At 45.7% G+C, this 21,633-nt stretch overlaps 1 protein-coding gene across 4 annotated transcripts in view; it reads right to left on the bottom strand.

Annotated features, from left to right (window-relative positions):
- Window positions 1-21,633, bottom strand: part of VPS16 (VPS16 core subunit of CORVET and HOPS complexes) — an 827,293-nt gene that overhangs the window by 169,465 nt on the left and 636,195 nt on the right. The gene's annotated exons all lie outside the window — the stretch shown is intronic.

Here is a 21,633-nt window from a genome sequence, read left to right as displayed (position 1 = left end):
GACAGGTGCTCCATCTGTATAAGAATAAACATTTACACTAGGGTTAATAATGTTGGGAAACATTTCACCTAGAAGTGTATTCTTGGAGAGTGGGAGGAAACCCACTCAAGCAATCCACACAGGGCCCTTGTGCTAATTGAACCCATTACCTCAGTGCTGTTAAACAGTAATGCTTACCATTACACTGTCCACGCTGCCGAGTTTAGTTATATACTGTAAAGACCATTCACACAAGAGGGCAAGGATCTGTCCCAATGCGCTAGCTATAGACCCATCTCCCTATTGAACGTTGACGTAAATCTCTTTGCAAAGTTGATCGCTAATCGGATGAAGGTGTTCCTTGCAATCTTAGTACACACAGACCAGGTTGGATTTTTTTCTTGGTCGTGAGGCCAGAACCACTAAGGTTCTTGATTTGAATAAATTTGCATCTTATTATGACTCTCCTATTTTGATCTCGACCAATGCAGAAAAGGCATTGACAAGGTGGATTTGGACTTCATTTTAGGGGTTTCCAGCATATGGGACTGGGGCCAGTGGGATTTCCGAGAATTCAGAAGTTGTATACTAGGCCCTCGGCTCAAGTTCAGGTAAATGGAGTATTGTCTGACCCATTGTCAGGGATGTCCTCGGTCTCCTTTGATGTTTGTCTTATGTATGGAGGCCCTGGCGAGGGCCATTCGACAGAACGTTTGCATTTCTCAGCTGATAGTGGGTTCTGGAGAAGATAAACACACTCTCTTTGCAGATGACCTCCTAGTGATTATTTTGAACCCTTTGACCTCTGTATCTAACCTTCTTATGGAATGTAAGAGGTTTGGAGCCTTCCTGGACTTGGTCAATTTAGCTTAATCTGTGGCATTGAACTTGACACTTAGCCAGATGAGTTTGCAGGCCATTCAAAATATTTCCCTTTTAAGTGGCATCCATCGCAATTAAACTATCTTGGAGTATCTTTAAACAGAGATTTCTCTCAAGTACTGTATATCAATCTAACTATTCTCCCTACTTGTTAGGATCCATAAGGACCTGGAAGTGGCAGTTATCAAAATGAATGTACTCCCTAGAATCTTGTACAAACTCTGCCAATTGCCATTCCTAGCTCTTGGATCGCCTCCCTTCAGATCAAGATTAGGGGTTTCGTTTGAGCCAGGTGCAAGCCTAGATTGAAACATGACATTCTCTATAAAATAAAACACCAGGGAGGACTTTAACTACCTCACTTTCTCTCATATCACAGTGGGACTTGTTACTAGAATAATGGAATGGGTGGAGATTGAACTTGCTTCGGTTCCATGGCTTCATTCAGAATCACCCTGGCTTATCAGAATTCCGTCAATTTCACATCCACTCGTGGGATAAACTTTTGCCTGTTTGCGACACTTGCGCTCCAAACCCCTTCTTTCCTCATCATCGTCCCAATTTATGCCGCTATTTAATAACTCTGAATTTCCCCCGGGAACACAGTCCCTGTCATTCCATGATTGGCAAGATAGGTTAAACCAACTATTGAGCTCTTGGGGCATTTTGAGTTTTCCTAAAATACAAGCCACCTGAGACCTGCCAAATAAAGAAACTAGACATCCTGGTGCCAAGTGCCAGAAAGGGAATAGGCCCTCTGCCCCCTTAGTGCATATAGGGCCAGTGCACACAACTTTTTTAGGGGGCGTGGCTTCATGGGGAAGATGCATGGCCACACAATAGTTCCATTTACACCTTAAAGCCCGTTACATATTATGCCATGCACCCTATTGCCCATATCACATTATGCCACACATAATGCCCCCAGTAGTGCTCTTTACAAAATGCCCAAGGTAGTGCTGCTTACCCAATGACCCCAAAATTAGAAATTACATTTTGCTTCCACTGCTGCTGCGGGGAGAAGAGCGGAGCAGCTGCTTGGATGAGGAGAGAAGGAGAGTGCAGTGCAGAGCATTCCCTTTGCCCATTAAAAATATGGTGCCGGTCATCAGCCTACTGTTTTATGGGGCATATGGGTCGCTGAAGGCTCACATAGGAGGTCATACTCAATGGGAGAAACTTCGGTACTTATGTAGTAGCCGGGCGCCCACTAAGCAATTTGCTTAGTGGGCTATTCTGTGTTAGAAAATCGCATTGCATCGCATGGGCCTTTTTATGGGCTGTGCGATGCGATGCAATTTTCCTATGTAATTTATTCACTGCTCACTTGGCCCCGGCAGACCACATTGCATCTCCTGCAAAATTGCATGCGGTACTTGTGTATTTTGGCGGCGCCCCCGATCTTCATCGCGCGTCCTCCGACCTTTTCATACCCCCACTATCCACGTCGGCGTGGAGTTGAGAATAGAAAGTGTGGCGAGCGCAGTGAGCCACCGAACCCGAAGCACGGCAAGCGCAGCGAGCCCCGTGAGGGGACGCGGATACCTTCACAGGTATCGGAGTCCCCTCGCGGGCTTCACAGGTATCCGCGTAAGCTCGCCACGCTTTGGGCACGGTGGCTCGCTGCGCTCGCCACACTTTCTGTTCTCAACTCCACGCCGACGTGGATAGTGGGGGTATGAAAAGGTCGGAGGACGCGTACCACTGCGCTCGCCACGCTTCGGGTTCACGTTTATAGTGGGGGGGTGGCGTGGGGGTGCATTTAACATTGTAAGCACCCATTAGGGTGCTTATACAATGTTTAATCGCATTGTATGCCATATACAATGTCATACAATTTTAAAATTGTATGGCATTGCACTGCATCGCATACCATCGCATGCCTTATGGTATGCGATGCGATGGGCGCCTCCAAAATACACAAGTACCTTACATGTGATCGCATGCGATTTTATAGGGTGCGATGCCATTATATTAGCTATACACTTGTATGATATACAATGAGGTTTTAGGCAACCGCCCACTATCCACGCCACCCCGAAGCGTGTCAAGCACAGCAAGCCCCACGAGGGGCGGCGGAAAGCGTCCTCGGGACCTTTTCATATCCCCACTATCCACTTCGGTGTGGAGTTAATTTTACATAGTGTGGTGAGCGCAACGAGCCACCGAACCCGAAGCGTGGCGAGCGCAGTGAGTCCTGCGAGGGGCCGCGGAATACATGTAAAGTAATCCACGTGCACTCGCCACGCTTTGGGCGATGCGATCCGCCGGGGCCAAGAGAGCAGTGAATAAATTGCATAGGAAAATCGCATCACATCGCATGGCCCAAAAAAAGACCCATGCAATGCGATTTCCCTAAGCTAGCGTACGTATGCTAATTGGGCGCCCGGCTACTACATAAGTACCGAAACTTCACCTGCCATTAAGCTGGTTTAAGTTTCGATGCTGCAACCAATTATGCATGTAAAGACGCATCAATGGGTGTGTACAGATGGAAAAAGAAAAGTACCAGTGGGTGCCTTGTGCACACAAATATAACAATTTATTGGATGGACATATCATACAAAAATTTAATTAAAACTAATTGGACACAGAATATACACAAAAAGGTAATAGTATAAGCATAAAAAGGTTAAAAAACATGTGCAATAATGAAAGCTGATTTAATATGGTATATAGTTACCAAGTCCCGGTAGGTTTTTTTCTCATATGCGCATATGAAGCCAGGTACTAATGTCCCGATTTTAAGAGGTAAAGATACCAGCGCTCTGTGGGAGTAGCAAAAAACTGTAGAATCTCCCAACAGGGTTTTTGTAATCCACAACGGGGGTTTGAATGGCTTTGCAGCAGCAGACAAAAATTGATGAGTCGATGCAGTCGACACTTGTGTGTCGATGGAGACGACAGCCACGAATCTTGCTTGCGGGCAAATAATCTGCAGCAGATCCCAGTTCGGGAGAGTGAATGCGCCAATGCGCCCCGCGCCTGACAGTGTCTGAGGGTAACAGAGCAGCTGCACCGGCCAGACAGCCAAGTACAAGCCGCTGGACACTGTGGCGGGCGGAGACTGCTTTGGACGGGGGTCTCGTGCGCTCTGCTGTGAGCGTGACAGCCGTGTGCCGCGAGATGGTATGGTGGCTGTGTGTCGTCTTCGGTGACACACCACTGTTGCGCTTGTGAGAAGGTGACAGGGACCGAGGTAAGCTGAATGTCGTGGAGCTCAATAAATGAGAAGTTCCTCCAGGTCCACTGGCTCAATGGCGGCAACAGGGCTCCTATTCATCCTTATACCTGGCTAGGTGTTGTGCACAGGTGTGTATGGCCAATTATTAGTGGCATCACTGTTAGCAGCTTCATTTCCGTGTCTCACATTGTAAGTCAGCTGAAGAGATCATTATAGCCTTTTAGCATAGCTGTTTTATGCACAATATCGGCATTCTAGATTAGCACATGTATATATATAATTTATAGTGGACATACACATTTTTTCAGAATATAAAAATAATAAAAAATAAATAGAAATAGAAATAAAAATAAACATGAAAAAGTGGGTATAAACAAATATATGCTTATTTTAATTCTTAGGAGCATACACTCCACTTCCCACTGTGTTTAAATGTGTCTCTAGAGTTCATACATTCAACGAGTTTGATAAGAGCTACACTGACAGACTATTCCTAGAGTGGTTCATCAGAGAGAGAACACCCATTGATAATAATGAGTTGCTTTGTATCTAACTATATTTATAATGTTTATCACAATAATCCTTCCTTTGATTAAGAAAAAGAGCTAAACAGAGCATTGCTAAAAAAGCAATAATATATTAACCTGTTCGGGCTAGTCCCTAGATGATTTGTTACCAGTGGTGCAAGTAGGAAAAATGACTTAGTGGTACTGTGCTGCGCGCCGTAGGCACGCGCCGAAAAATGGGCGTAGTCATGGGCGTGGTCAGGGGTGTGGTCATGACACTAGGGGGAGTGGCTAGAATATTGCACGCCGAAGGCACATGGCCAAAATTTACACAGTAATGCCTGTTATGCGTCACACACCCATACATATGACCCAAGCCATAATGCCAGTTACACATTATGCCCCACACCATAATGCTCATTGCACCGCACAACTGATGCTCATTACTAATATACCCCGCAGTGCCAGATATGCCCCCACAGTGCCACACATATGCCCACACAGTGCCAGATGTCATATGCCCCACAGTGCAACACATATGCCCCCAGTGCCATATATCATATGCCCCCACAGTGCCACACATATGCCCCGTGCCAGATATCATATGTCCCACAGTGCAACACATATGCCCCCAGTGCCAGATATGCCCCCACAGTGCTAGGTATGCCCCCACAATGCCAGATATGCCCACCACAGTGCCAGATATGCCCCCAGTGTCAGATATGCCCACACATATGCCCCCAGTGCCAGCCATATGCCCCCACAGTGCCAGACAGAACCATATATGCCCCCACAGTGCCAGATATGACCCCAGTGTCAGATATGCCCACACATATGCCCCCAGTGCCAGCCATATGCCCCCACAGTGCCAGACAGAACCATATATGCCCCCACAGTGCCAGATATGCCCCCAGTGTCAGATATGCCCACACATATGCCCCCAGTGCCAGCCATATGCCCCCACAGTGCCAGACAGAACCATATATGCCCCCACAGTGCCAGATATGCCCCCACGGTGCTAGGTATGCCCCCACAATGCCAGATATGCCCACCACAGTGCCAGATATGCCCCCAGTGTCAGATATGCCCACACATATGCCCCCAGTGCCAGCCATATGCACCCACAGTGCCAGACAGAACCATATATGCCCCCACAGTGCCAGATATGACCCCAGTGTCAGATATGCCCACACATATGCCCCCAGTGCCAGCCATATGCCCCCACAGTGCCAGACAGAACCATATATGCCCCCACAGTGCCAGATATGACCCCAGTGTCAGATATGCCCACACATATGCCCCCAGTGCCAGCCATATGCCCCCACAGTGCCAGACAGAACCATATATGCCCCCACAGTGCCAGATATGCCCCCACGGTGCTAGGTATGCCCCCACAGTGCCAGATATGCCCCCACAGTGCCACACATATGCCCACAGTGCCAGAAATGCCCCCCACAGTGCCAAATATGCCCCCACAGTGCCAGATTTGCCCCCAGTGTCAGATATGCCCACACAGTGCCACACATATGCCCCCAGTGCCAGCCATATGCCCTCACAGTGCCAGCCAGATCCATATATGCCCCCACAGTGCCAGATATGCCCCCACAGTGCTAGGTATGCCCCCCACAGTGCCAGATATGCCCACCACAGTGCCACACATATGCCCCCAGTGCCAGATATGCCCCCACAGTTCCCACCACAGTGCCAGCTGCAGAACAGCACAACTCACCGTTGGTTGCTGCAGCCTGGTCTCACTCTCTCCCGCTCCAGCCGCTGCTTCCCCCCGCCGCCATCTCCGCGCCGCCAACTCCGCGCCGCTGCTGCTGCTGCTGAGGGAGAGGAAGGAGAGATGCGAGGTGCGCTCCCCGCCCCTCCCCTCCATAGGAAATCTGCTGTGGCGGGGGGCAGTGGACCTGTACAGGCCACGCCCCCCGCCACTTACATATGCGCGCATGCGCACAATGTTGATAGGGGGTAATTTCTTATGGCGGTACGGGGTACCGGCACCCTACGTTTTAGTGGTACGCCGTACCACCCCGTACCGCCTTTCTTGCAGCACTGTTTGTTACTATAGATCAGATGCATATCAGATATATCGGACAGGACAAGGGAAAGAAAAAATGATGAAAGATAGACTAGTCTGCCCAATATGGGTATTATAAAAAATAATAATAAATAAATAGCGCAACCTTTAATATTAATGATATAATATACTAATAGAGATTACATCACAAAAGAACATACATATATACAAAAGTGCGTGTATACATGTATGTATACAACCAGAAAAAATATTTAGATATACGTGTTCAAGAGATGAAAAGGTAATAATAGGGGGGCGTGGCTTGATGGCGGAGGTGAACGGACGCTTCTGAGGGGAGCTCCTGGGCGATCCTGCCAACTCACCCTGCCAACGCACACAAACGGGCATCCCCGCGACCTGACCCCGGGCACAGCTATCCCGCCTCCATACCGGCACAGACGGGGAAGCGCTGCGGAGCCGGGGTGCACTTTTAAGTGCACTCGCAGGTTGCGGCCTTCCCAGCGTGACGGAGCCGGGACCTAAATTTTAGTGCGCGCCCGCAGCGTTCACTCGGCGGCGCGGGACCCCCCCCTTCTGAACCCAGCCGGCTGCCTCTACCTCCGGAGAGGGTAAGAACCCTGCAGAGATCACCACCCGCTACCCAGGGGCCCGGTACCCCCGGCCAGCACACCCAGAGCCAGGACCTGCAGCCCAATCCCAGAGCTGCATCGCACAGCACGGCCAGCAGATAGAAGCTGTGTCTGAAACACATCCAGGGGCAGAACTGATCTGCTGCAGGAGACTTCCACTGCCAGCAAAGATCCCCCAATAAGGTACTGGGCTGGGTGAGAGGCCCTATAGGAACACTGGGCACACAGTTTAGACGGCGGCCATTTTATTGGTGGGTGAATCACACCCCCCCCCCCCCATTCCACCAGCCGCAGCACTCATCAAAACCCCACCACACAGTGCATAATTGAGCCTGCGCCCTGCCTTCTACCCCCTGCAGTGGGAAACCATCACACAGTAGCTCTACACCTTGTCCACAGGGTCCAAGATAAGGTGCCCACTAAACAGAACCCATTGATGCCCCCCACGCTTACCACAACCTGGTGCCCCGCCAGCTGGCCATGAGCCCCTGACCTAACCCACCACCGATGGGGTCGTGTGGCTGACCCGGCTACCCAAGTGATCCTAAAGGCAAAGCCCTGTCTGATGCTCTCTAACGACACCGTGACATGACAACTATAAACACCCATCTATATACAAGATGGAGCACAGATGCTAATGGGGAGAACTAACAGGAAAGGGGGGCAGACTCCTGCTACTAAAAAATCAGGTGAATCCTCACTACAGCCGAACCTGTACCGCTACCTACATCCTGAAACTGACGGCGAAGAACAACCCCTCCACCAAACTCCCCTCCCACCAGCACACGACGCTGACACCATGGCCTCCTCAGACGTGCTCCCGCCACCAGGAGACGCAGAGGCCACGATGGCCGACGTACTTGCACAACTCCGCTCTCTCCCGACCAAGAAAGATCTCCCAACAAAACGCGACTTCCAAGACCTTGAGCAGAAACTCAGAGAGACTGTAAAATCTGAAATCTCCTTACTTCAAGCCGACCTAGCACAAATAACTCGTCGAGTGTCTGAAAATGAAGACCATGTACAGGAACTCGATACAGCACACCGCGAACTCCATAAGACGGTTGCCCGACAGGCACAAGAAATACAAGCGCTCCAGAAATGTCAAGATGACCTGGACAACAGAGGCAGGAGGAATAATCTTAGAGTACGGGGGATACCAGAGGATGTCCAGGGCCCCGGTATAGTGGACGCCCTCACGTCGGTATTCAACGAAATCCTGGAAGCAGGAGCTGACAACGCCATACTATTCGACCGAGCCCACCGTGCCCTCCGCCCTAAAGGTCTCCGAGAAGATGCCCCAAGAGATATAATCTGCCGCCTCCATTAGTATCACGTTAAAGAAGAAATTCTCACCAAAGCCAGGAAACTTGATAGGCTGGAGTTCAATGGCACACCCGTCCATATATTCCCTGATGTCTCTTGGCACACGCTCCAACAAAGACGCCTCTTAAAACCCCTCACAGATGCCCTAAAACAACAAGCCATAAGATTCCGCTGGGGCTTCCCCCTGAGCGTGCATGCCTCACATGAAGGTCGCCACGCCACCCTACAGTCCCCAGAAGATTTGGACACTTTCTGCGCAACTCTGAAAATTACCAAGCCATCCCTGACTGATTGGATTCACTCACATCACCGTTTAGAGCCGCCTGCCATACCCATGTCAGATAACCAATGGACTTTGGCTGGCAACAGGAAGCGTGGAGCGCAAGACCAATCCAATCCACGTGCTGGCTCAGTCACTTGAAATCTACAAACTGCTACAACGTCTCTTCCCATTCAGGCGATTTAAGGTTTACTCAACCACTCATCGTTGGGATATATCAACCCTCTATAATGCTGACAGTGGGTCACCGGCCCACTTACCCTAGGTGTTTCCCCCCCCTCCCCCTCAGTTGACCCTGTCACGGTCACATACTTAATTGTTCTACTTTAATCATCAGTTGGTTTATGTTAGGCTGCACTCTGCAGTCTACAGCACTCCCAGTTTCTGTACTCTGTTATTTAAATTTTAACATGAGGTTGTTATCTTATATATCATAAATGCATAAGTTGATCTAATATCCTCCTCACAATCTGAGCCTACCTCAGACACTGGGTGGCCCGGTTGCCACCACACCCCAGTTGGGTTTTCCGCCATCCTGCATTGGACTTTGGGCCATGGGGCCAGTCCATGTAGCCCTTTGGCGGCAACGTTTTCGTTTATAATGTTGCTCTCTCAGCTTACAAGATGTTTGCTTTTGTTATCTGTATCTAACTATGCTCTTACTTTCTCGCCTATACTTCTACTATCTCTTCCTCCTCAACCCCACGCCCTCACCCCTCCTCGCCTTCGTGATCTGAAATTAGACAACAAGGACTACTGGACCCTGGTGAGTCTTTACTTTCAATATTTCTACACACAAGAGATATAATCTGCCGCCTCCATTATTATCACGTTAAAGAAGAAATTCTCACCAAAGCCAGGAAACTTGATAGGCTGGAGTTCAATGGCACACCCGTCCATATATTCCCTGATGTCTCTTGGCACACGCTCCAACAAAGACGCCTCTTAAAACCCCTCACAGATGCCCTAAAACAACAAGCCATAAGATTCCGCTGGGGCTTCCCCCTGAGCGTGCATGCCTCACATGAAGGTCGCCACGCCACCCTACAGTCCCCAGAAGATTTGGACACTTTCTGCGCAACTCTGAAAATTACCAAGCCATCCCTGACTGATTGGATTCACTCACATCACCGTTTAGAGCCGCCTGCCATACCCATGTCAGATAACCAATGGACTTTGGCTGGCAACAGGAAGCGTGGAGCGCAAGACCAATCCAATCCACGTGCTGGCTCAGTCACTTGAAATCTACAAACTGCTACAACGTCTCTTCCCATTCAGGCGATTTAAGGTTTACTCAACCACTCATCGTTGGGATATATCAACCCTCTATAATGCTGACAGTGGGTCACCGGCCCACTTACCCTAGGTGTTTCCCCCCCCTCCCCCTCAGTTGACCCTGTCACGGTCACATACTTAATTGTTCTACTTTAATCATCAGTTGGTTTATGTTAGGCTGCACTCTGCAGTCTACAGCACTCCCAGTTTCTGTACTCTGTTATTTAAATTTTAACATGAGGTTGTTATCTTATATATCATAAATGCATAAGTTGATCTAATATCCTCCTCACAATCTGAGCCTACCTCAGACACTGGGTGGCCCGGTTGCCACCACACCCCAGTTGGGTTTTCCGCCATCCTGCATTGGACTTTGGGCCATGGGGCCAGTCCATGTAGCCCTTTGGCGGCAACGTTTTCGTTTATAATGTTGCTCTCTCAGCTTACAAGATGTTTGCTTTTGTTATCTGTATCTAACTATGCTCTTACTTTCTCGCCTATACTTCTACTATCTCTTCCTCCTCAACCCCACGCCCTCACCCCTCCTCGCCTTCGTGATCTGAAATTAGACAACAAGGACTACTGGACCCTGGTGAGTCTTTACTTTCAATATTTCTACACACAAGTGAGTCTAGCTAGCGCACATCCCCCAACACCACATGGCTAATCCAGACTTCAAAATGTGCTATTTCAATGTGAAAGGGCTTAATATACCCGAGAAGAGGTCCACTCTTTTACGTGAACTTAGACAGGAACACGTGGACATCGCCTTCATACAAGAGACACATTTTAAGTTCCAAGCAGCCCCAAAACTCAGTAACTACTATTACCCCCTAGTTTACTGTAGCGACAATCCCCTAGGTAAATCCCTTGGAGTAGCGATACTTGTCTCTCGTCGCCTACCTCTAACGAACATCTCACATCTCGTCCTAGCAGAGGGCAGGTGTCATGTCCTTAAATGCCAAATATTCTCTCACATGTACACGTTTGTAAACATTTACTCTCCAAATCAGGGCCAAAAACAATTCCTCTCTAAAATGCTACAACTAATTGAACCTCTTAAAGAAGGATGCCTAATTTTAGGAGGCGATCTCAACTGGTCGCTAGACCCTACCTTAGACTGTATGCCCTCAACCTCACGCCAACTCACACGTGGCCATAGAAACTACCGCAGGCTTCTACACGAATTCCAGCTAATTGATCTATGGCGGATCCAGCACCCTACGGTGATGGACTATACATTATTCTCGGCACCACACAACATGTACTCAAGATTGGATTACTTCCTGATAGATCATAAATCCTTATAATTCTTTCCCTGTAGCTCGATCGGTCAAATTACCTGGTCGGACCACGCACCTGTATTTGCCTCCGTTAAAATGTCTCCAGACACACAAAAGCCCTGGAACTGGAGATTTAACTCCTCGTTCCTTCGCGACCCCCGAATCATAACGGAACTTAAATCTGCGATTACAAGTTACATAGAAACCAACGACACCCCCGATGTCGGTGCAATGACTATATGAGAGGCTCACAAATGCGTTATCCGAGGCAAATGTATACAATTAGGATCACAACTTAAAAAAGAGAAAACGGCGCAGAGACAGCTTCTCCTCAAGCGCATTATGTCTCTAGAATCTCAACATAAATCGACACTAGACCCTCGGGTACTACATGAGCTCACTGAAGCTAGAAGCGCACTAAATAAACTTCTAAGTGATACAACCAAAAGGGATATAGGCAAATGCAGACATAAATACTATCTATGGGGCAATAAACCCGGCGCCATGCTGGCTCGCGCGCTCCGAGCACAAAGACTACAATCTTATGTACATGCAGTGCGAAATCCCAACGGTAAAATGGTCCACACCCTCCCCCAAATAGCCGAATCATTCCAGCATTATTACTCCGCCCTCTATAACTTAAGACCAGAACACCCTAACCTGCCCACACAAGACCCAAAAATGCTAGTTAAAAATTACCTCCACGAAATCAACTTCCCCAAGTTATCTGTAGAAGAACTAAACTCTCTAGAAAAACCCTTTACATCTGATGAACTCGAGGCAGCCCTGGCATCCACTCCAACCGGAAAAAGCCCTGGTCCGGATGGCCTCCCTAGTTGCTACTATAAAACCTTCAAAACATCTCTATTGCCTCTATACCTAAAGGCATGTAACTCAATCCCCATAGAGTCAGGTTTTCCTACGCAAACACTAGAAGCTCACATTTCCGTAATACACAAGGAGGGCAAGGACCCTACGCAATGCTCAAGCTATCGTCCCATCTCCCTACTTAATTGCGATGTGAAGCTGTATGCCAAAATGCTGGCAAATCGACTGAGCCCTCTCCTTCCTGAAGTAATACATGGAGACCAGGTGGGCTTTGTACCAGGCCGGGAGGCAAAGGATAACACCTCCAAAATTATTGACCTTATCCACGCCGCAAAGATTGGCACTGCCCACGTGGTCTTCCTGTCCACAGATGCTGAGAAGGCCTTTGATAGAGTTGACTGGCACTTCATAGAAGGAGTCCTCGGCCATTTAGGCCTTGGACCCACCTGCCTCCAGCGTATACTGGCACTATACAGCTCCCCAACGGCAAAAGTCAGAGTGAATGGTACCCTCTCCAACTCCTTCGGAATAAAAAACGGGACTAGACAGGGCTGCCCTCTCTCTCCACTTATCTTCGTGCTCTGCATGGAGGCCTTAGCAAGAGCTATCAGAGCTAACCCAAATATACATGGCATGAAAGTAGGACCTCAGGAATACAAATTAGCATTGTTTGCTGATGATTTACTAGCCACAATATCCGACCCTGTCACATCCCTCCCAGCGCTCATGTCCGAATTCTCTAGATTCAACACCCTTTCAAATTTCAAGATTAATTACACAAAATCTGTTGCAGTAAATATCTCTACTCCGCCGCATATCATAGAAGGGTTGAGCGGCTCGTTTCCTTTCACCTGGCATCCCACACACTTTAAATATCTAGAGGTACTTCTATCACGTGACGTAGCGGACCTTTATAGAATTAATAACCTTAATAAGTGGACAAACCTTAATCTTTCTTGGATGGGGAGAATCAATACCATAAAAATGAACGTGCTGCCCAAGGTCCTGTACTTACTTCAGGCACTGCCCATAGCCATACCAGAGGCCTTCTTTAAGGAACTTCAAGCAGCGACAAACCGATTTGTGTGGGGTTCAAAAGGACATAGACTAGCCAAGTCGATACTAATAAGACGACGGGAAGATGGGGGGCTACAACTTCCACACTTTATAAGTTACTATCACGCAACACATCTGGCTAGAGTTGTCGAAATGACGCGTTTCCCTACCGAAAAACAATGGCCACAGATAATTGGCGCCACCACAAATACACACTCCCAAACACTCCCTTGGCTTCTGAAAACTCCTCACCTTAGACACCCCACACTAGACCCAACCCTGAAATGTTGGAAAAAGCATAGACACTTACGCACCTTCAGCCCCAAATTCTCCCTACCCATGCCATTACTCTCTCACCCAGACATACCATCAAATGCTCTCACTGCAACATCTCTTGCTGCGTGGTCCAAAGCTGGCGTCTCAAGACTGACACATATTGTAAGCTCCACGGGTTTTCGTTCCTTTACAGAACTGTCTCAGACTTATAACCTACCCCCCAACAGCTTTTGGACCTATTTACAAATAAGACATCTCATAACGTCCTCACCACTGCGCCCGACAGGGTGGTCACCCACCCCCTTTGAAAACTTATGCCTAGCTGATTCCCCACCCAAACATTTGATCTCACAACTATACCAGCTTTGCCTATCCAGCATTTCCCTCCCAGCTCCCAAATTCATTAAAGACTGGCACAAAGACCTACAACATGAACTCTCAGAAGAGCAATGGTCCAATATATTCAGATTCACATTTGCTAGCTCGCCCTCCATTCAGGTACTAGAAACCCAATATAAAATAATGTCCAGATGGTATCGCTGTCCGGAACAAGTACACAGAATGTTCCCATCTGTACCTGCTTTATGCTGGAGATGTAAACAATCGACAGGCACTCCCCTTCACATCTGGTGGCAGTGCAGTCTGATATCTGGCTACTGGCAACAAGTCCACAAAATCACCCAGGAACTCACGGAACACCCAGTTCCAGAGACCCCCGAATTTTGGCTACTCAGCCTGATGGATATGCCACTTTCCCAATACAAAAACTCGCTGCTACGACATTTGGTGAACGCCGCAAGAGCTACTATTCCCTGCTTCTGGATGACGTCCATCCAACCACCAATACGTCGATGGCTACAAAGGGTCGACTTTTATATGACCATGGAGGATATCTCCTCCGCCTTCCCAAACACATACACTAGGTTCACTACCATCTGGGCGGCCTGGTCCACTTTTAAGGAATCACCTTTATACAAAACCCATATGACACAGACCGACTCACACTAGTACCACGTTGGCTCAACCACCCCCTCCCCACCCCAACCCTCCTACCCCCCTCTTCTCTCTCCTCTCTTCACCTTCTTCCCACCTCTTTCTTTCATTTATCTTATTTTCTGCATACGTTTACTCTGTAGATAATGCCTTTGAAACACAAATGTTTATCTGAATGTTGTCTAGCAATATTTACTTGCCATTCTGAGTCTATACGTTGTTTTGTGACCCTTAAATATATGTATCTTCTGACTCGTGTTAAAAACCAATAAAAACCAGTTTGCAAAAAAAAAAAAAAAAAGAAAAGGTAATAATAATAGATAAGCACTTAATACATCAAAAACCATGTAGATATAAAGACACCTACTTTAATGTGGGGGGGCACATACACACAAAGAATGTGTGGAGGTGGAGTATTCCCTATTTATGATAATACATTAAGTGGATAATGGGGCACATGAACCCCAAAAAAATAGGAACAATCATGTTACAAAATGAATCTTGAGCCCATCCCGACAATATAGCAGAGTAAATGCCGGTATGATAGATGTTTATTTATTTGGAATACACATGAGAGAGAGCTAGAGGAGAGAACCCGAAAATCATTCATTATTTTAATAGAGTATTTTCATCGATGTTTTTAGTTTTTTCTTTATTGTTTTTTGTCAATTTTAATATTTTTATCTTTTTATATTTTTATATTTTTTTATATATACAATTTTAGGGGGGGGGGAAATTTAAGAATTTTAGAGATTTTAATTTTAATTTATCTTCAATTTTCAGTAAAGTTGTTTTTATTCTTATTTTTATATTTATATATTTTAAGGGTATTACACTGAAGTCACAATATGTGATATTATTTGTGAATTTAGATAAATTCCAGATCTATAGTCTCATTCATACCGTGGGGTTTAAGAGTCTGTAACTTCAGGATCCATGCCGCCTCTTGGCGACACAGAGTCCTGAAACGGTCTCCTCCACGGCTGGTGTGAGCTATATGCTCCAAACCTATCACTTTGAGACCCACGGGGTCCCCACCATGGTGTTCTAAAAAGTGGCGGGGAACACTGTGGTTGGTGAGTTTCTTCACTATGTTCCTTCTGTGTTCTAAGACTCTGGTCTTGAGGGGGCAAATAGTGCGTCCTACATAGTAGGTGTTGCATGGACATATTAATAAATAGATTACGTAATTAGTCGTGCAATTGATAAAGGTCTCTATGTTGTAAGTTTTGTCATGATTTGACGCTGTGATTTTCTGGGTTTTATTCATTACATGTTTGCAAGTCATACATTGAGTATGATTGCATCTATAGAAACCAGTTATCTTTGGTCCTAGAATTGTACTTTGTATGGTCCCACTTTTATTCTCTGCGGAACCCTTAAAAAAGCTGGGTGCCAAGATGTTTTTTAAATTGCGTGCACGCTTAAATGTAATGGTTGGTTCTTTTTCTAAATTGGCACTAAGTATCGGGTCAGTGCTAAGGAGTTTATAATTTTTCTTTATGATGTTAGAGATTTTATTGGCAGCTACATTGTATTTGGAGATAAAGCATAATTTATTTTTATCTCCGTTTTTAAATTTGTCCGCCTTTTTGGCTTTACTATTGGGACCTTGTTTATTGCTGTTGGCAATGATCTCATTACGGTTTAAGATACCAGCGTACTCCAGAGCCTCAGTAAGAACAGGTTGGGGTACTCGCGTTTTTTGAATTCCTCCAAAAGGCTGCTCATTTGTTCCGAAAATTTAATGTCCGATGTGCAGTTGCGTCTTATCCTATGTATTTGACTTTTTGGGACATTGTTGAGCCAGCTTTTCTTGTGATTGCTGGAGTAGGGGATAAAACTACAAACGTCAACTGGCTTTTTGTAGCCGGCAACTGCTAAAACTCCCTCTACCACCTCCACCGTGACATCAAGGAAACTCATATGTGTAGGATGGTGTGAGTGAGTGAAGGATAAACCATAAGTGTTATTATTAAGGTGCATAACAAAATTATTAACTGATTCAGTGCTACCGTGCCAAATGAAGAACAGGTCGTCGATATAGCGACCATAGAGGACCAGGTTCGCATCCCAGTCCCCACTCCAGATGTACTGATCTTCAAATTGCCCCATATAGATGTTTGCAAAACTGGGAGCGAACCTGGTCCCCATCGCTGTACCGAGGACCTGTTGGTAGTGACAGTGATCAAATAAAAAGTGGTTGTGTGACAAAATAAATCTAATGCCTGCCAAAATAAATTCCCGACTCCCCTCTGAGATACCCATATCTTTTCTCAAAGCTTCGTCTACTGCTGCAACCCCATTTTGGTGGGGGATGTTAGTATATAAGGCCTGGGCATCACAGGTCACCAATTGGTATCCATTTGATGCCTTCCACCATCTTGATGAAGTGGGTGGTGTCTTTGATATGGGATCTCAGAGAGGAGGCATGTGGTTGTAAATAACTATCAATAAACTGTGACAGATTAGATGTGAGACCCCCAATCCCTGAAATAATAGGACGCCCAGGTGGATTGTGCAGTGTTTTGTGTATTTTAGGGAGGTGATAAAAATTAGGGGTGACCACCATCACAATCGATACCAGCCACTCACCAGAACCCCAAAAAGAGCAAGGGATTTAGACCAAGAGGTAAACGAGGAGGAAAGAGGAAACAAAAATCAACGATTCAAGTAGCTCCAATAGGTATTTTTAATCTGTCCTCAAGAACACTAACCCCTGTGGAAGAAGCTATACTCTCCAGGGGCATGAAATTTGCTCCTACCTCCACACCAAATTTCTTTGAACTTTTTATTGAACTGAATAGGTTCATTAGAGCACTGTGCAGGCAGAGATTCTTTGCAACTGCACCTAGCACTAAAGATGACACAGATAAAGATATCTGTTTAGATCATACTGATGAAAAAGGAGTGGAGATGTTGAGCGAACTGCTCCTGGAGAGTGTAAATGATGACACAGTGAAGGAAGAGACACAGATTTACAATATTAATCGTAAAATTTTCAAAAAACAATCACAATTTTTTCCCCTACAGCACAAATCGAGTGCTATTGATACCTTCTATAAGAGCACATTGGAAGAATTCCAAAATTTGTGCGATACTAGAGTACACCAGACCCTGTTCAATTTATCACAGGAAGAGAGAAAAGTTCTGAAAAATTTGTCCGAAGACCCCTCCCTTGTCATCAAGGCTGCTGACAAGGGGGGGGGGGGGGTGTGGTTATTCAGGATGTTGATGAATACGTAGGGGAGGCCAAACGCCAGCTGGCAGATACCAAATTCTATAGAACTCTGAAAAATAATCCATGGACCGACTACCAGCTAGAATTAAAAACATTGAAAACACCTTGAAAAAGCTCCCAAGAGGAGCGAAACTCGTTGGTGAAACCATTTGGGGCTGACTGACCTATTCAATTGGACCTACTAATTTTCTGCTGAGTGCCTGTTTAAAATCTCTGCAAAACCTCTTTTCTGCTGGACCATCATTACTGGGATCTCCGCCCATTTAGAGGCACCCCACAACATTTACTGGGCCAAAAAAACTACAGGGGGTTCTGCATCCTCCATCAAGATTGCCCGTGGGGTTACCCATACCCATCCATACAGCCATATATTTATGAGGAGAAATACCGATTCAGCTATATGTCAATGAGGAGAGATACAATCGAAACAGGACTTCATCACTAACCGGCCGGTTCATTTAATACGGTACCGTATGGACTATTATATCAGTCCTTTTACACCCCCTGGTTTTTCAGATTTTTATCTTGCTATAAAATTTTTTTTTTTTTTTTAGCCATTTTACTGGGTTCATTACAAGATAACTAATTCTTATTGTCCTATTTAATTGTGTTTTAATCCTTGTTTTATCTGTCATTATTAAATATTTTTCACATGTTGATTGGCAACATAGTTTAATCTTATTCAACTTCATTCACCTACTTAGCGCAGTCACCCTTTTCTTTTTCAGAATTAAAAACATTACTTGAAACGGCGGTAGATGAATGTGTAATTACGAAGGATGAGTTCGGCTTCCTCTACCCCCTCCACCCTGTCACCCCTATTTTTTATCACCTCCCTAAAATACACAAAACACTGCACAATCCACCTGGGCGTCCTATTATTTCAGGGATTGGGGGTCTCACATCTAATCTGTCACAGTTTATTGATAGTTATTTTACAACCACATGCCTCCTCTCTGAGATCCCATATCAAAGACACCACGCACTTCATCAAGATGGTGGAAGGCATCAAATGGGACACAGGATACCAATTGGTGACCTGTGATGCCCAGGCCTTATATACTAACATCCCCCACCAAAATGGGGTTGCAGCAGTAGATGAAGCTTTGAGAAAAGATATGGGTATCTCAGAGGGGAGTCGGGAATTTATTTTGGCAGGCATTAGATTTATTTTGTCACACAACCACTTTTTATTTGATCACTGTCACTACCAACAGGTCCTCGGTACAGCGATGGGGACCAGGTTCGCTCCCAGTTTTGCAAACATCTATATGGGGCAATTTGAAGATCAGTACATCTGGAGTGGGGACTGGGATGCGAACCTGGTCCTCTATGGTCGCTATATCGACGACCTGTTCTTCATTTGGCACGGTAGCACTGAATCAGTTAATAATTTTGTTATGCACCTTAATAATAACACTTTTGGTTTATCCTTCACTCACTCACACCATCCTACACATATGAGTTTCCTTGATGTCACGGTGGAGGTAATAGAGGGAGTTTTAGCAGTTGCCGGCTACAAAAAGCCAGTTGACGTTTGTAGTTTTATCCCCTACTCCAGCAATCACAAGAAAAGCTGGCTCAACAATGTCCCAAAAAGTCAAATACATAGGATAAGACGCAACTGCACATCGGACATTAAATTTTCGGAACAAATGAGCAGCCTTTTGGAGGAATTCAAAAAACGCGAGTACCCCCAACCTGTTCTTACTGAGGCTCTGGAGTACGCTGGTACCTTAAACCGTAATGAGATCATTGCCAACAGCAATAAACAAGGTCCCAATAGTAGAGCCAAAAAGGCGGACAAATTTAAAAACGGAGATAAAAATAAATTATGCTTTATCTCCAAATACAATGTAGCTGCCAATAAAATCTCTAACATCATAAAGAAAAATTATAAACTCCTTAGCACTGACCCGATACTTAGTGCCAATTTAGAAAAAGAACCAACCATTATATTTAAGCGTGCACGCAATTTAAAAAACATCTTGGCACCCAGCTTTTTTAAGGGTTCCGCAGAGAATAAAAGTGGGACCATACAAAGTACAATTCTAGGACCAAAGATAACTGGTTTCTATAGATGCAATCATACTCAATGTATGACTTGCAAACATGTAATGAATAAAACCCAGAAAATCACAGCGTCAAATCATGACAAAACTTACAACATAGAGACCTTTATCAATTGCACGACTAATTACGTAATCTATTTATTAATATGTCCAGGCAACACCTACTATGTAGGACGCACTATTCGCCCCCTCAAGACCAGAGTCTTAGAACACAGAAGGAACATAGTGAAGAAACTCACCAACCACAGTGTTCCCCGCCACTTTTTAGAACACCATGGTGGGGACCCCGTGGGTCTCAAAGTGATAGGTTTGGAGCATATAGCTCACACCAGCCGTGGAGGAGACCGCTTCAGGACTCTGTGTCGCCAAGAGGCGGCATGGATCCTGAAGTTACAGACTCTTAAACCCCACGGTATGAATGAGACTATAGATCTGGAATTTATCTAAATTCACAAATAATATCACATATTGTGACTTCAGTGTAATACCCTTAAAATATATAAATATAAAAATAAGAATAAAAACAACTTTACTGAAAATTTAAGATAAATTAAAATTAAAATCTCTAAAATTCTTAAATCCCCCCCCCATAAAATTGTATATATAAAAAAATATAAAAATATAAAAAGATAAAAATATTAAAATTGACAAAAAACAATAAAGAAAAAACTAAAAACATCGATGAAAATACTCTATTAAAATAATGAATGATTTTCGGGTTCTCTCCTCTAGCTCTCTCTCATGTGTATTCCAAATAAATAAACATCTATCATACCGGCATTTACTCTGCTATATTGTCGGGATGGGCTCAAGATTCATTTTGTAACATGATTGTTCCTATTTTTTGGGGGTTCATGTGCCCCATTATCCACTTAATGTATTATCATAAATAGGGAATACTCCACCTCCACACATTCTTTGTGTGTATGTGCCCCCCCCCACATTAAAGTAGGTGTATTTATATCTACATGGTTTTTGATGTATTAAGTGCTTATCTATTATTATTACCTTTTCATCTCTTGAACACGTATATCTAAATATTTTTTCTGGTTGTATACATACATGTATACACGCACTTTTGTATATATGTATGTTCTTTTGTGATGTAATCTCTATTAGTATATTATATCATTAATATTAAAGGTCGCGCTATTTATTTATTATTATTTTTTATAATACCCATATTGGGCAGACTAGTCTATCTTTCATCATTTTTTATTTCCCTTGTCCTGTCCGATATATCTGATATGCATCTGATCTATAGTAACAAATCACCTAGGGCAGCGGTGGCCAACCCGAGGCTCGCGAGCCGCATGCGGCTCGCCACGCTGAAATTTGTGGCTCCCATCGGGGTTTTGAATTTGGCGCCAATTCGGCTGCCAATTCAAAACGCCGCATCGGCAGCCAATAGGAAACGGCCGCGGCGAGGCAATCAGCGCTCGCCGCGCCGTTTCCACCCCGCCCCCGGCGTCTGACATCAGCGGGAGGGCGAGATGTCTCCATGCTGGCGGAGCGCAGGAGCGCTCCTGAAGAGGCGAGAAGCCGCCGGAGGACGGCGCAGAAGACGGCGGCGGGGAGAACAGTTCTGGCGCCGCTGAAGAGGCCAGAAGACGCCGGGATCAAGACAGAAGATCTCTGGCGCCTTCTGGAAGAACAAAGAAGATGGCTCCCGGAGAGGCCAGCGGGGGTGGGAAGCAAAAGAGCTAACGAAGCTCCCCCTAGCGGCCTCTCCCAACACCAGGTAGGGGCCTTTGGTCTCCTACCCTCCATCCACCCTAG

The sequence above is a fragment of the Crinia signifera genome, chromosome 7, assembly GCF_055691185.1.
Source record: "Crinia signifera chromosome 7, ASM5569118v1, whole genome shotgun sequence".
Lineage (NCBI taxonomy): Eukaryota > Metazoa > Chordata > Amphibia > Anura > Myobatrachidae > Crinia > Crinia signifera.
Note: the sequence above shows the minus strand (reverse complement) of the source record. Positions and strands in the feature narration are given on the sequence as shown.